The sequence below is a fragment of the Tachypleus tridentatus genome, chromosome 1, assembly GCF_004210375.1.
Source record: "Tachypleus tridentatus isolate NWPU-2018 chromosome 1, ASM421037v1, whole genome shotgun sequence".
NCBI classification, from domain to species: Eukaryota; Metazoa; Arthropoda; class Merostomata; order Xiphosura; family Limulidae; genus Tachypleus; species Tachypleus tridentatus.
The window spans coordinates 168182484-168199821 of record NC_134825.1 but is presented as its reverse complement, the minus strand read 5'-3'; the positions used below and the strand labels follow the sequence as shown (position 1 = coordinate 168199821).

The 17338-nt window shown below is 34.2% G+C and overlaps 1 protein-coding gene across 1 annotated transcript in view; it reads right to left on the bottom strand.

Moving 5' to 3' along the window:
* Positions 1-9792: 9792 nt before the first annotated feature.
* LOC143233447 (peptidylglycine alpha-hydroxylating monooxygenase-like) overlaps positions 9793-17338 on the bottom strand; it is a 51904-nt gene continuing 44358 nt past the window's right edge. Inside the window, exons 6-8 of the mRNA XM_076469697.1 lie at positions 16601-16780; positions 13708-13849; positions 9793-10252 (exon numbers count right to left, since the gene is read on the bottom strand). The gene's annotated coding sequence lies outside the window, so the exon portion shown is untranslated. The remainder of the gene's footprint in view (positions 10253-13707; positions 13850-16600; positions 16781-17338) is intronic.

Here is a 17338-nt window from a genome sequence, read left to right as displayed (position 1 = left end):
CTTTGGATCAAAAGAAATATCATATAGGTTCGAGTATTTCCTCATCTTTCCAGGTTCCAATTCTTTAAAAATTGTCAATGCTTTTGTTCAACATTTTAATATTATCTGTTATACCGTTTTCAGGTCGTTTACCCCAACCATTTTTGAACTCTTCAGTGATACCAGTACTATTAATATTAACAATTGTTGACACGGTATCATATCCTTTGTTACGAAATATTAGTTTACAATCTTCAGTTTGTTTATCAGCATGTTGAATACAGTATAAAAAAATGCATCTTTTTTTAAAAAACATCTCGCTCCATTAAACACATGCTGGACTCTCCTTAATTCAGCTGTACATCCTTATTTGTGTAAAAACATTTTTTTTTTCCTTTTTCTCTATTTAACACAAAGAAAAAACCAATTACATTCACAGCCACAGTTTGCTAAGTCCTTTGAACATAATGGCTTTCTTTATTATTTGTAATACAAAGAATTATTTTGAATAAGAATCACAATTTTATCGAGAGTCTTTGAAATAGTTGTCAACAATTTCGATCCATTGAATTGGAGCAGCCAAAAAATCCACTAAAGCTAAATTGTTGTCTTATTGGTCAATGACTTTTCTCAAGAAAGGAAACAAGAAAAGAGATTTTTTTTACTGCAGATATGTGCGTGTGTTTTTTATCGCAAAGCCACATCGAGCTATCTGCTGAGTCCACTGAGGAGAGTCGAACCCCTTGATTTTAGCGTTGTAAATCCGTAAACATACCGCTGTACTCGCGGGCGGCACTACTACAGATAGAGGCAGTGTTAAATAAGGTTAGACTGGAGTCTATTTAGAGCTAACTGGAAGTGTAACGAAGAAAAACAGCAACCCAAGAACCAATAACTCAAAATGATATGCCACTTCTCATTCTTCGACTATATTTAGGTTCTCAGCTTTTCTTCCTTTTACAGCAGTTGTTTAAGTGAATCGAGCTAATGAAATAATAAAACAAATATTTTGTTCCATGTGATATTACCAAAAACTTTCTGAACTAAAAGCAAGATGAAGAAGGACTCTTTGATCTTTTATCACTCATGGTTTATTCAAACTTAAAATCTGTTATTAAAGAAAGTTAAATACCCGAAACGTATACAGCTATGTCACAAATGAAAGAACCCTGGAAGTTAAACATATTTTGATAACGTCACATAACACTTAAACAGGAGCAAGTGCACCCCCCAATACAATAATAATTTGTCTGCATGGCATGAGCTACAGTGCCAGAGCAACCAGACAGAATCCACTATTATTTGAAGCAGTATTGCACATCATTGAAATTGGGTTTCAAATTTTCATTTACGCCTTCCTGTAATTTGTTACGACAATTCCAGATGTACACATTTTTTAGACACTGGGTAGACAAGGATATGACGATTATCCTCCTAGGAACTTTCACTGAACCATCCTAAGGCTTCGTAAAATATGATGGTACATGTATAACGTGTTTGTGCTTTGAATAACAAAATATGCACTTTGGAGACATAACTACTTTGTAGCGAATGACAGTCAAGTTTTATACTTTGATCAGACAAGGGCACGTCAAGAGATGATAGGTATTACTGTTAATTTTTATGATATCAGACTATTTCTATTTTACTTATAATTTTTGGTTGAACCTTCACTCTATCCCATGACATTTCGAAAGTGTGGTGAAGCAACAGTGAGTAACATGATTTCACTTCCAACTGATCCCAATATCAATTGCACAACTTTCTTGGATAATGTTACATCCATCAGGAGACTGGAACCATGACGTTACTTTCACTGTTCATCCTAAACGGTGGCCTGTTATTGGTGCATCTGTCTTGTATGGCGTAATGCCATTTAGTTCTTGTTGGCATCCAACAGTAGAATCTTCTAATGGGCGCAGCCACCTGGATGAACCCATTGGTGGTGACACAAGCATCTTCCATGTTATGTAACAAGTTCCCTTATAAAGGATTACCCTTAAATTCAACCAGATTAAATACACAGCGAATCAAATAACAAACCTATGACAATTATTTTTATCATCATTTATTAGTGATTTGCCTCTACATTCGTAATTAATACTCAACAAACAACCAGCCTTCTTCAAACACAAATGATTAGAAACTAAAGCCACTGTAGGTCAGACTCCAAACTTTACGGAAACTTCTTGTGGTTGAACTGATGTTTAAGTTGGCTGTTGGATATAACTTTAACACTAAACTTCGGTAACCGTACACGGCATCTTTAATGTTAAAAGCATCTGATTACCATTTTCTTACTTCTAGTTTGGGTAACCTTACAGAATGTCTCTGTAGTTTCCAGGTAGCTGTTGCATGGTATACTTGTTACTGTCTGATATATTTTCAGGCTGTTTCAAAGTAACATCCCATCCACGTGATTTTTGCTTCGTTTTGTTTGAATAAGTTATTTACTGTATTCATGGTCCTTCTCTCTCATCTCATTTCATTGATTTGTTTTTTCTTTACACTGGTTTTTATTTCTACACTTCAATTATTTCATGCATTTTACATTTTTGCAAACTTTTATTTCTTTACTTTGGTGATCGTCCAGAACTACCACGACACATTATGTTTGTTTGTTTGATTTTTCCTTTTCTTGTTTCACTCAGTGTTTCGGTTGTTGTTGTTTTTTAAACCATTAGCTGGCAGAGTTAGCATTTTATAGACTTAAAAAAAACAAACCCCAAATCTCAAGAGATATTTTATTTTCAATAAATATTTTCTAACGATGTTCGAATATTTACAAGAAACGTAATTTCAAGAGAAAGATTGTAATAATACAACAGATGTGACAAGTGAAGTCTAAGAAAACACTCTTTGGCTGACGTAGATGTTCATGGTAGACTTTGGTTTCTCAAAATTATAAGATTCTTTATTTTTCTTCTATCGGTTTACGGATGGTAAACTTGCAAATGCATATTGTAGGATTCAGATTTGGTTCGCTTTGGTTCCCCGCTCTATTGGACAACTTTTTACACTAGTGTGTGTATGTTATCGGCAGCTTATTAAACTCTTGTGAGCCTAGCCTTTAGCAACTAATACAGTTTAACTCAAGATTACAGTCTCTATAAACATTATACAAACCATATAGTGAGAAATGTTATCCTATATATCAAGCTCCATCTACAGAAAGTGAAACAGGGTTCATAACGCAAGAATGCTCATAAAAACCTCAAGACTCAAACTTTGTATCTATCGCTCATGGACCTAATGAGTTTCCGTAAGAATTTTAGTGAATATCCATTCACATCGTGCGAAGTAATTGCATGGACACACAAGAGACAGTAATATTAAAGCTATATAGATATAGGAAGTTATAAAGTACGTTTTATTAATTGAAACAATTTTTGAGACTCACAACACTGTGATATCTGTCTCATGACGCATTGTTTGATGAGAGCTCGTCTTTACAATTTCCGTGAAATATAATATACAGTACTAAAGGTACATTGTATCTGGTGCACGAGGTCAACCTCCAAGCGCCACTCGAGTCCACGAGTTGACTGCAATATTTGGATCGCGGTACCACACCTGAATCAGCTTATCTTTCGTAGTACAGTCTTTTCCCCGAAGTCTCTCTTTACAAATCGCCTAAACATTTTCAATAGGATTTAAGCCCGGAGAGTTTCCAGGCCAGTCCAACACCTTTATTCGCGTTGTAATCATAAAATTATTCACAAATGTCGATGTGTGGCACGGAGCCAGATCTTGCTGAAAAATGCCAGATCCATCTGGAAATCTATTTTTCAATTCTGGAACGACTCTTCTCTGCCAAACTTCGATGTACTGTGGTCCTCGCATCATACCTTCTACGATATGTATGCCTCCGACGCCATAGTAGCTGATAAAGTCCCAAAACATATTCTTCAAGGGATGTTTTACGAACTGGTTGATGTGAGATTCTGGAAGTTTCTCACCTGGAGATCTGCGAACATGCAGACATCTTTGACCCCGTACAAAGAAATGAGTCTCGTCACTGAATAACACCTTTCTCCATTGTTCTTGTGTCCAGTTCTTGTATTTCAGAACCCATTGATACCGTTTTTTCTTCATTGAGTTGATAAAGAAGTTGTTTTTTTGACTGGTCTCATTGCCCTTCTAACGCAATTTCGAATGACGTAATATTCCTCAAAATGTCATATATCCCAAAAATAGATCGACCGCACTGCAAAACACAGCTAATGACGCCGTCTGTGTGAAAAAATGACTATTAAAGGAAATCAGCGGGTCCAGCGAGCCTACACTGCCGCCATGTTGAAAATATTGTAAAATGACCATTTGTTTCAATTAATTTGCACAAGGATGTACATGGCTTATGTGCTAACCTATGTGTTCGTTAACGTATACTTGTATTGTGTTTGTGTTTTCTTATAGCAAAGCCACATTGGGCTATCTGCTGAGACCACTGAAGGAAATAGAATCCTGATTTTAGCGTTGTAAATCCGTAGATATACAGCTGTACTCGCGGGGGGCCGTATACTTGTAACTTCACGGTTTGTATATTGAACATCACCTCATGTACTGTGCACAAACTTCTGTATATGTGTGTATTCGCTCCGTAGCAAAATTATGTACATAAAGTATAAACCCTTGTATACGTCCATATTCATTAATAAACGTCGAAAAATTATTTAAGTTCTAAAAGAATAATTCCAAGTTTATGATGGAGTAAAATTATTTTTACTCCCTTGTTACCAGTTTTCAAATCGATAGAGTAGAAGGAAAACAGAAAACTCTCATGCTGCTCGGACTGATTAATGGGTTTCGATATTAATCGAGTGGGTGAAAGGTGTTGTTGATTTGTTACCCCCTCCTGTGATAACCATTTCTAAATTAGGGTTAGATATGCCTGAACTTTGGGGTCCCTGACCCAGCTGTTTTGTCACAAAACGTTATTACCTTGTTACGATTCAACTTTTTAGTGAGTATGAATCATCCACATTATTTCTGTTTCTTGCTGTTTTTAGGAAACATCATACTTCGCACCGTCCGTACATTTTTAGACTAACAGGAAATGATTCTTCAACGCAAAGCGAACTTAACAACAGAGACGTTCATCAATATTCAGGTAAACACAGCAGTTTGTTTTGATTGTTTGTTTTTGAAATTTCGCACAAAGCTACTCACGGGCTATCTGTGCTAGCCGTCCCTAATTTAGCAGTGTAAGACTAGAGGGAAGGCAGCTAGTCATCACCACCCACCGCCAACTCTTGGGCTACTCCTTTATCAACGAATAGTGGGATTGACCGTCACATTATAACGCCCCCACGGCTGAAAGGGCGAGCATGTTTGGTGCGACGGGGATTCGAAGCCGCGACCCTCGGATTACGAGTCGCACGCCTTACGCGCTTGGCCATGCCAGGCCAAACACAGCAGAGACAAGTACCGTGTATAATGTCACAATAATTTCTACTAGATAAATAATGGATAATTAAACTTTTTAAGCACAATTACGGTCCGGCATGGCCAGAGGTGTTAAGGCGTGCGATTCGTAATTCGAGGGTCGCGAGTTCGAATCCCGGTCGCACCAAACATGCTACCCGTTTTAACTAATATTAGCGTAATATTATGTGACGGTCAATTCCACTATTCGTTGGCAAAAGAGTAACCCAAGAGTTGGCGGTTGGTGATGATAACTATAACTGCCTTTCCTTCAGTCTCACACTGCTAAATTAGTAACGGCTAGCGTGGAGAGCCCTCGAGTAACTTTGCGCGAAATTCAAAAAAAGACAAGAAGGACAATTATTCAAATTTTCCTATAAATATTTATTAATTAAAATTCAAATGTTATACTTAAATTAACATATTTTTTTCGTTATGTCATCTTTAATTGACTGCAGAAGGTTAATGTAATGTAGGTGTCTGAAACGTTACTGCACTTTGAGCATCGTATCATTTGTTTGAAGTTAATCATAATGCTACAAAGGACCTATTTCTGCATTAATTACCACTGGTATCTAAACCCGATTTCTAGCGTTGTAAATCCACAGTCATGCCACTACAGCGCTGTGAAGTATCGAAATCTGGTTTATACTGTCCAAAATCTCCATATTATGACTGAACCATCAGTGAGACTGTTTCTAGTGATAATCGTCAGTGAGACTGTGTTTCTAGTGACAATCATCAGTGAGACTGTTTCTAATGACAACCATCAGTTACACTGTGTTTCTAGTGACAACCATCAGTGAGACTGTGTTTCTAGTGACAACCATCAGTGAGACTGTGTTTCTAGTGATAACAATCAGTGAGACTGTGTTTCTAGTGACAATCATCAGTGAGACTGTGTTTCTAGTGACAACAATCATTGAGACTGTGTTTCTAGTGAAAACAATCAGTGAGACTGTGTTTCCAGAAATCAATTTTCACATTCTTATTTGTAATTCTTTTCTTACTTTTACACAAGTAACTCTGAACAAATCAGTGAATATTAATAAACAGCAAAATGTTAGTTATTAATATATATGTGGCATAACATGTGAGATAATTGTATATTTTACCACGGATAAGTTACGAGCAAAAAACAATTACACTTATCACTGTAACAAATCGCGATTATCAGCTTTTAATTTATGTTACTTATTTTTACCTTTAATCTGTAGATAAGACCAACAGTTCCAAAAAGGAATTTTTCAACAACAAAATTGACATTGTCAATGCAAAGCCGAGCACAACAAAAAAAGCTAGTGGTTTTAGTTTCCGTGGACGAAGGAACCTAGAAACTCAGGAACCTGTAACATCGAAAAAAATGAAAGGAATGAATCGTTTATCGACATTCTTCAGTAACATCCTTCGTAGAATGCATGATAACAAGGTTCACCCTTTTCGATCTAAAGAAAATATCACAATTGAAACGACAGACAATGACTCTTGCAAGAAGGTCGATACAAAAGTTGACGGCGAGACTTCGAATGCAGAAATAATGATTGAAGAAACTGAGTTATCAATATCCCCAGGAAAAATAAAAAGTATGACTCGTTTTTCAAGGTATTTCAGTAACATTACATTTAAACAACAAACGACTGGAAAACTGACTGGAGGCAAAATAAAGCTCAGAAAACCACAGAGCAAAACTGTTTTGTCCATCTCCAACATTTAATACAAAACTACAGCTAAACCGAATTACCATCAGTGAAACTGTGTTTCTATTAACAACCATCAGTGAGACTGTGTTTCTAATGACAACCATTAGTGAGACTGTGTTTCTTGTGATAACCATCAGTGAGACTGTGTTTCTAGTGATAAACATCAGAGACTGTGTTTCTTGTGATAACCATCAGTGAGACAGTGATTCTAGTGATGACCATCAGTGAGACTGTGCTTCTGGTGAGAACCATCAGTGAGACTGTACTTCTGGTGAGAACCATCAGTGAGACTTTGTTTCTAGTGACAACCATCAGTGAGATTGTTTTTAGTGACAACTATCAGTGAAACTGTGTTTCTAGTGAGAACCATCAGTGAGATTGTGTTTCTAGTGACAACCATCAGTTAGACTGTGTTTCTTGTGACAACCATCACTGAAATGGTGTTTTTAGTGACACCCATCAGTGAAACTGTGTTTCTAGTGAGAACCATCAGTGAGACTGTGCTTTTCGTGACAAGCATCAGTGAGACTGTGTTTGTAAACAACCATCAATGAAACTGTGTTTCTCGTGAGAACCATCAATAAAATGAGAGCTTCTAATGACAACCATCAGTGATACTGTTTATAGAGACAATCATCAGTGAGACTGTGTTTCTATTGACAACCACCAGTGAGACTGTGTTTCTGGTGATAACCATCAGTGAGATGGTGTTTTTAGTGACAACAATCACTGACACTGTGTTTGTAGTGATAATCATCAATGAGACTGTGCTTCTAGTCATAACCATCAGTTAGATTGTGCTTTCAGTGGGAACCATCACTGAGACTGTGTTTCTAGTGATAACTATCAGTGAGACTGTGTTTCTAGTGTTAATCATCAGTGAGACTGGGCTTCTAGTGATAACCATCAATGAGACTGTGCTTCTAGTCACAACCATCAGTGAGACTGTGTTTTTGTGACAACCATCAGTGAGACTGTATTTCTACTGATAACCATCAAAGATTGTGTTTCTTGTGAAAAACATCAGTGAGACTGTGTTTTTATTCACAACCATCAGTGAAACTGTGTTTCTATTGACAACCATCAGTGAAACTGTGTTTCAAGTGATAACCATCAGTGAGACTGTGCTTCTTGTGACAACCATCAGTGAGACTGTGCTTCTAGTGACAACCATCCCTGAAAATGTGTTTGTAGAGACAACCATCAGTGAGACTGTGCTTCTAGTCACAACCATCAGTGAGACTGTGTTTTTTTGTGACAACCATCAGTGAGACTGTCTTTCTACTGATAACTATCAGTGAGACTGTGTTTCTAGTGACAACCATCAGTGAGACTGTGTTTCTAGTGACAACCATCAGTGAGACTGTGTTTCTAGTGACAACCATCAGTGAGACTGTGTTTCTGGTGGTAACCATCAGTGAGACTGTGTTTCTGGTGATAACCATCAGTGAGACTGTGCTTCTTGTGATAACCATCAGTTAGACTGTGCTTTCAGTGAGAACCATCAGTGAGACTGTGCTTCTAGTGACAACCATCAGTGAGACTGTGCTTCTAGTGATAATCATCAGTGAGACAGTGCTTCTAGTGATAACCATCAGTGAGACTGTATTTATAGGGAGAACAATCAGTGAGACTGTATTTCTAGTGACAACCATCACTGACACTGTGTTTCGAGTGATAATAATCAGTGAGACAGTGATTCTAGTGATAACCATCAGTGAGACTGTGTTTCAGGGGACAACCATCAGGAAGAATGGGCTTCTAGTGATAACCATCAGTGAGACTGTGCTTCTAGTGACAACGATCAGTGAGAATGTGTTTCTAGTGATAACCATCAGTAAGAATGGGCTTCTAGTGATAACCATCAGTGAAACTGTGCTTCTAGTGAGAACCATCAGTGAGACTGTTCTACTAGTGACAACCATCAGTGAGAATGTGTTTGTAGAGACAACCATCAGTGAGAATGTGTTTGTAGTGATTCTAGTGATAACTATCAGTGAGACTGTGTTTCTAGTGATAACCATCAGTGAGACTGTGTTTCAAGTGACAACCATCAGTGAGACTGTGTTTCTAGTGACAACCATCAGTGAGACTGTGCTTCTGGTCACAACCATCAGTGAGACAGTGTTTCTAGTGACATTCATCAGTGAGACTGTGTTTATAGTGATAACCATCAGTAAGACACTTGTGACTTACGACCAAGTTTACTTGAAAATTTTATACTATAAAGAAATGGAAAACATTTTACTTTTGGCATTTATTACGATTAATTGAAAACTAGAAACTTGAATAGTTAATTCAGTATTATTTTTTGCCATTTTAATGAGAAAAACAAATAACTACATAACTTTTATTTCATATGAGACAAATTCAACGGAAATAGATAATTACTACATGTTTTGACTTTTCCAATGTGACTGTTTTCTAACACTTTGACCATTTACAAAAACTGTTTTAAAATCTCGAAAAGATAAAAAAATTATTCAAGTTAAAATATGCTCTATTATAATGCATCATTAATTTTTACTCATGATTTTAATTTCTAGTCTTTACAAGACAAAATGTTCGCAAAAAAAAAAAGCTGTAAAAAACAAGGTAAAACTATTATTTTAGTGTAGTTTATGCTCTACAATCCACATTGTAATAAACTTGAAACACTCAAATATTTGAGAAATTAAATGACTTCATGGACCTTTAATATGTATTTTTATTGTGGGTCCAGGTGTATTTTCTTTACACAAATAACACACATGGTACAAGTTCTCAGAGAGAGAGAGATTTGGCAGACAAGGACTTTGGTAAAAACACTCTAAGTAATAGAATCCATTAAGTTACTGGAATAGCCATACTTGATAAATCTCCTATGTTAATTGGAAGTAACAATGTATTTCTTGTTTTAGCTAATATACTGAAGGCATTTATGTACTTTTCTGCGATAACCAGAGACGCAGCATCCATGCCATACTACAAATCACATCCGAAAATTTCAATGTAGGACAAAAAAAGTATATATCAATAAAAATATATATGTATATAGTAATTTGTTTCAACATGTGCCACAAAGTGCAATCATTATATGATTTTTTGATCAGTTGTTATTCTGTTTCTTTAACAGGTTGTCCCAAGTTTATCGTGTGAACTACCAATACCTGAAAATATATCATTAATGTATACATGAGGGATGGGTTGTTTCAAATATCTAATCAAAAAGAACTTCTGGTTGTTAAAAAAGTGATTTTTCACAAACATTATCACTGAACAATGAACACGAATATATTGAGTAGAATGCATTTTATAAGATCACAGAACACTGAAAAGTTATTATCTTACAAACTTGACGTGAGAACCTTAACTTTCAGATGAGTCATAATTATTATTATTTGTAAAAATTAAAACCCTAGGACTATAGGACTACAAATTACATGGACTGTCTGGAGAAAAACGTTTATCAAATTCATAAAAGTGTCAGAGGAATGAGTTTCTATCTCATACTGAAACATCAGGGACACAAAACAACAACAAAAATTAATCTTCTAATAAAAACACTAACTTTCAGTGATCATAAACTTTGAAAGAACAGTTTGTTTTTTATATATTTGAAAAAAAAAACTTTAATAGATATAAAACACAAAAACATTTTCAAAGAACAAAATTGCTCTTCAAATTTGGAAATCATGAAATCACAGTTTCAAAAACTTTTAACACAATGACATTCAAGTGTATCAAAATACAGTTAAAATTATTTCAGTTCTTGGATACTCAGATAAATATATTTATATCTCATCAGACAAAACAAATATATAATAAAAAAGTGTAAATAATGTTGTATAACAAGTCTCTAGTCATGGATATTTTATCAAATGATTTCAGCTTATCAGTTTTTTTCTCTCTATTGTAAGCTAAATAATAAATTGATAAATACGTAACTAGCTGTTCTTTTCCCATATTTAGAAGCTGAGACATTTGCTCTGGTCTAAAACTCCGTAATTTTCAATCATTTATTACATTTTCACGTTCATCTTATTCTGTTTCAACATTAAATGACCAGTTTTTGCACAACGCTTTCTGTGAAAGTTTTTACTTGGAAGGGGAAATTACAAACAAACTATTACAATTTTCAAACACTAAATAGTTAAACAATCATGATTTATGAATGTTACATTCATATATGTTACACTGTTGGACAAAGTGTAGCTTGTCATATAAATAACCAGAAAAAGAACAAATTTCTACAAGACGGTATTCCACTGTTAAAGATACCCCACATAATTACTTGCTTTGAGAGTAATTCCATATATGTTTTTACCTGCATTATCTTTTGTTATTATTCTCATAATAAACAGCTCCATTTTTGTTTGATAACTGTTTACAACCTGATAGCTTTTCTTACTTTCTTCTGATTCATTGAGTCAAACTTGAGCAAGTCATTTTGAAACTTTGTGAAATAAAATGTGGATACCTCAGCATCACGAATATTTTATGTTAAAAATCAAAAATCACCATTCATAGTTGAGACCAAGGATAAAGAAGTATTGTTGTCCCAGAGATAAAAACCTTATTTTAAAGAGGCTGGTTATACAATTCAAATAATGTGGTGGTTAGATTACTTTCCAAACAATTTGGCCACCCAAACAAATTTACATACTAAATATGTACCAAGTAACAAGTTGGTTAACCCACCGCCAACTCTTGGGTTACTCTTTTACCAACGAATAGTGGGATTGATCATCACATTATAACGGCTTCTTTGCCAAGAAGTAAACACTTTGTGCTCAACTCGAACGGTAAATTGCACACTCGCCCGTAAACATCACCTTTCCTCGAGAAGGGATGGTATTGAAGATTCACAGTAACTCATCACACGCCAGTTTCCTTGATGGGTTGGGACTTACGGACCACCCTGTACACTAACAAATCGTTGTACAAGTGATCGGGAGGAACAACCCTTTATATTCAACGTACAATTTGTTAACTAGACTTAAAGGATAAATTTTCGTTTCATAACTCAACTTTGAACATCTGTCTTTTCCCAGTGCTACCTCACACTTATCTGTTTTATATATGTCTTTAGTTTCGTTTTCTTTCGCTTATGTCATATCTTTATAACAACTGATTGACAAGTATTGCTTCATTTCTAACCAATACAAACAGAGAAAGACAACAATAAAATGAAAGCATATTATTGAATATTTGCGAAGAGTAACTAAGAGGAAAAATCTTAAAGTAAGAATCGAACTGTGCGAAGAAAGAACTAAATTTTATAGTTAAAAGTTTCTCACCTTACATTTCATGGGTACTTCGGCCAGAACAATTTGTAGGTATAACGTTTTGTATAAATATTTTAATTCTATATTCACGTACGTTCTTTGTATGTATCTGAATTAAATTATTGAAGTTAAAAACAAGTTAGACAACTAGCAACACTTATATTACTTTACAACCTGTGTGTAGGTTGGTAATTATGGTTAGCAAACATTGGGCTAGTTTAGATAGCGTGACACTGAAAACTTTAGTAAAAGTGAATATTTTACAAGAAAAAATACTATTTTTACAGCATGTTCTATAGGCGAAAAGTGTTTGGTTTGTGCTGATATAAACTGTATTCTTATCTATTAAATGTGGTATCGTTTGTCGAAAAAATAAGTTTTACTTTTAAAACACTGTTCTTTAAAACTATACAAATTACACCATTGAAAATATAATCACATTTTCAGGTTCAGTCCCAGTGAACGAAGCGGTTTATAATTCCTACAACACTTACAAATGAAATTTCCAAGGCAAATAAAATTGTAATTAAAATCTGTGAAAATATTTATTACATGGTTCAAAATTTCACTTGTTCAGTAAACACTGTAGGATCTGAGATCGCAGGTGTTTTAATGCTACTGCTAATCTATTTGACATCTGTGGAATTTCGCAGTATATGTGTATGAAGGTGTTCTTTGGGCACTTACTCATAAAATTTACTACCCTCTTGTTTTCAATTTGTCAAGTGTTGAATGTGATATAATGCAGTGTTAAATTTACCTTAGTTTAGACAAAAACACAAATGCAGGTGGCCTAACTACGTATTGGCCAACAAAAGTAAACTATTTCCGCTACCGTACATTACTGTATAATATACACACACATATTACTATATATTCATTGAGGTTTATATTTTAGTTATATTTCCTAAAATATAGAAAGTAAATGAGAAATACATTGATTTCAAGGGCTCCATGAAGCATAGTTAAAAAAAACCACGAGTATCTCACAATCTTACAGTTTGTTTTTATCACTGTTAGTAAACTGTGTATACCCTTCAACTTTAAATGTTCATTTCTCAGTAGCATCTATTTGTGTACTATAATCTAATCATAAAACATTTGTGGTTCTCTCTATTTTGATATTTCAAATAATATATATATAAAAGGTTAAAGTCGTATGTACAGAATAAATCTACAGACGACAAATAAAACTTGCCACATCTAAAACTTGTTGCTGTGAGATCTACACCGACATGTCGTCGTACACATGATCATGGAAAACAACCCTTTATTTATAATCTAGGTACAATTTGTTTGCTAGATGTAAAGGATAAAATTTCGTTTTCATCACTCACCTTTCAGTATCTTCTAACTTTTCCCACTGCTACCCCCTCACATATCAGTTGTATTTTTATACCATTTTTCTTCTCTTTTGCTTGCGTCATTTCATTACAACAATTGATTCAAGAGTATCGTTACACTTGAAACCAAAACAAACTGTGAAGAAAGACAACAATAAAGATGAACCACAATGTTACTGAAAGTTGCATATAGTAACTATGGAGACCAGACATTAAAATAAAAGCCGAACTTTGAGAAGAAAGAACAAAAGTTTATGGCAAAAAATTATCCACCTTACATTCGACGGACAATTTGCAGGTATAAAGTTTCGTATAAATATTTTAATTGTATATTCACATACGATCATTCCATAAATCTGAATTAAATTCTTGAAATATGAAACAAAAGTCAGACAAATAGTCACATTCACTTTACTCTGCAACCTGTGAGAAATTTAGCAGTTAGGGTTAGCAAATACTGGGCTGTTTTAGGCAGCGTCGTTCTCAAAAATTGAGAAAAAGGAACTGTTTTCTGAAACAACAACAAAAAAATTTTTCACAGTAATTAAAGTAGTGGAAAACTGTTCTGATTGTGCTGAGCAAACATTATTTTTGATCTCTTCAGTGTGGTACCGTTTATTGAAAAACTAATAGTGTTTTTAACTCCTTTCCTTAAAACTATATATGTAAATTACATCAATAAAGATATAACCAAACCTTCAGATTTAGTCCTAGTGAAAGTCAGGTTCTTGTTACGAGGACAATACTTTAATTTTTTTTTCATTGATAAACAAAGGTTTGTCGTAGGTATCGTTGTTATTTTCATAATTGTCTGAGTTTAGGATATCAAGGTGGGAATTTTTAACAGATTTTTTTTTTGTGTGGTGATATTTAATAGATAGTGGCACAGTGTATTTATTATTTCGGTCACATACATACAAATATGCACACCATGTCCTTTAGATAATTGTAAGATAAGAAAATGGAACGTAATTCTTAGTATTGCAGTTACTAAAATATATATTTTCAGCATATTATAATGCTGCAGTTGTTAATAGATAGCCTATACTATGTTCTCGTGTCATTAATTAACTGTGCTTTTGGGATAATTATATCTATATAACCCACAATAGCAAATTAATATACTCTGATCGTTTACCCGGTGTCATCTCATCATCAGTCAAATGTCTACGACATGTTTCTTTCTAAGTTTCCTCAGGTATCTTTGGAATGTTTCCTCACGTTGGATGATAATGAAAAGGTGTTAATAAGGATTTTAAATGTGGTAGAGTTGTAAAGAATAACCACCATTTTAATTAAGTAATTATTTTAGTTAAGAATAACAATTATATTGTCGGACGATGTTACATAACTATTTTATTTAATGATAGTTCTTTTAAAAGATTTATTCAGGGCTTAAACGGTAAGGACAAACATTAGAGATAAAATCATAAGAAGTAGAAGAGGCAGATTTCTTTATTTTCGTCATGAGAAAAGTTACTGAGTCGATAAAGTTACTTTTTCTTTAACAAGAAGGTCCTTTAGGTACCTGTATTGTGATTTAATAGTGTAAACTAAGGTAAGTACATAGAATTTACGTGGTGAAAGAGAGAACTGAAGACCTTTAGCTAGCACTGATTTACACTGATTATTTATGCTAGAAATACATAGGTTAACAATCTGGTCGCCAGGATGAAACTGGGAATGAATGCTGTTAGTCAATCAATTCAGCCTCAAATTTTGGATATGTTTACACTGAACAATTTGTCTTCGTTCCATTGGTTCCACTTGTTTAGTACATCGGTGTAATCAGCATTGGTATAAAGGATTCTAAGGTTAGTGCAGTACACTTTGAACTGTTTCAGTAAATTTTATGTTATGTTCGAAATTCTTGATCCAACTTTCACTTCATCAAACATGCTCACCGTTTGTGATATGTGGGAGGGGAGGGAGAATATTGTTAGGGTCAGTCTTACGATTCATTTGAGAAAGAGTGGTTGGTGGATGGTGATGACTAGGTGCCTCTATTATGTTTTAGTTTTACCGTAATTACCTGTACTATCTATTTTGTTAACTTTTACTGCACACTAAACTATGTAATCAGTGTTAGCTGAAAATAAGTAACAAGTGTGTTGAATTGATAAATCTAAAATGTATTGCTGAATGAATTTAATAGAGGTATTTTTTAACATATTTTTATGATGTGTTCAGTGTATTTTACACTATGTGTTTGATTAACAGGCACATAAAACTGTCTTACTTTCATATCAATATAGTAACAATGGAATAAAACCAAATCATTTAAAAACACCTAATTACAGTTCTCAAAAAAATGTTACTCATTATTTATATCACATCACAATTAGTAGTTAGTATAAATATCTACTGACAATACTGTTCACAAAAAGTTATCATTTGACAACTCTATAGATACAACTATAGTTTAGAGATGTTGGAATGTTTGAATACTAGTTTAAATAATTCTTAATGTTACATAATAAATTACTTTTCATTTTTTATTGGAAATAAAGACTATACACACACACGGGTTCATTGCATAACTATAAAACTTACCTAAAAACAAAAATTAGAATGAATAATTTCAAACATGAAAGAAACTAAAGAATGATACAACTGAAATTATACATACATAAAACTGTGATGAGAACATATTTACAACTCGGAAATTAACACTGCCAGAAGTCAACATATACTGCAAAGTTGTGTGTAGAATTCATAATTCATTATTACACATCTCAACTGGCAAGAACTTATGGCAACGTTAACCCAACGTGACCTTGTTTTTCTTACCATCCTGGAGAGCTTTATAGCATTTAAGCAAGCAATAATGGCTGTAATAAACTCTTTATAATACTAGATCTTTTGTGTACAAAGTTTATACACTTACTTGTCGAGTACCAAGAAAGGTATCATCAAACTCCTGTACACTTCCCAGATGATATCACCTTGTGTAACATAGAGGCCTACAACACTGACTGCCCAGTGAAAAGCATGCAAAACATTTTCTATGCCATCTTTCACTTCCTCACCTTCAATAGAGTACATTCTATCCAGTGATGTGCAGCTGCTGACAAAAAAATAAAAAATTAGCATATGCAGTTACAAATACAACAAGTAATTTTGAAGACTCCCTCATTAATATTTAAACAACTTAAAATGTGTCCTCTATTAGGGTTAACATAATTACTATATCTGCATCTAACTCTCTTGAACGAAATAAAACATGACATCACACATGTATATGATGTCACATAGCTCATTGGTACCAAGCTTATCTCATTAAACTACAAAATATCTAGCCTAACCTAACAATTACAAATTGTTACGAATATAATTATACTTCATATGAAAAGACATTGAAATTGTAACAACTGATACTGCATCTAATTGCATCACAAAGTTTCACATTTGGGCCAGTTTCAGCTATGACGTCATGCTTCATTTTGTTTCATTTTCTTTAAGATTTAGCCGCTTATCCAGATCTGGCTTTCAAAAGACAGTTGGCATAACTACCTGTGTTTCTTGTGACAACCATCAGTGAAACTGTGTTTATAGTGACAACCATCAGTAATCCTGTGTTTCTATTGACAACCATTAGTAAGACTGTGTTTATAGTGACAACCAT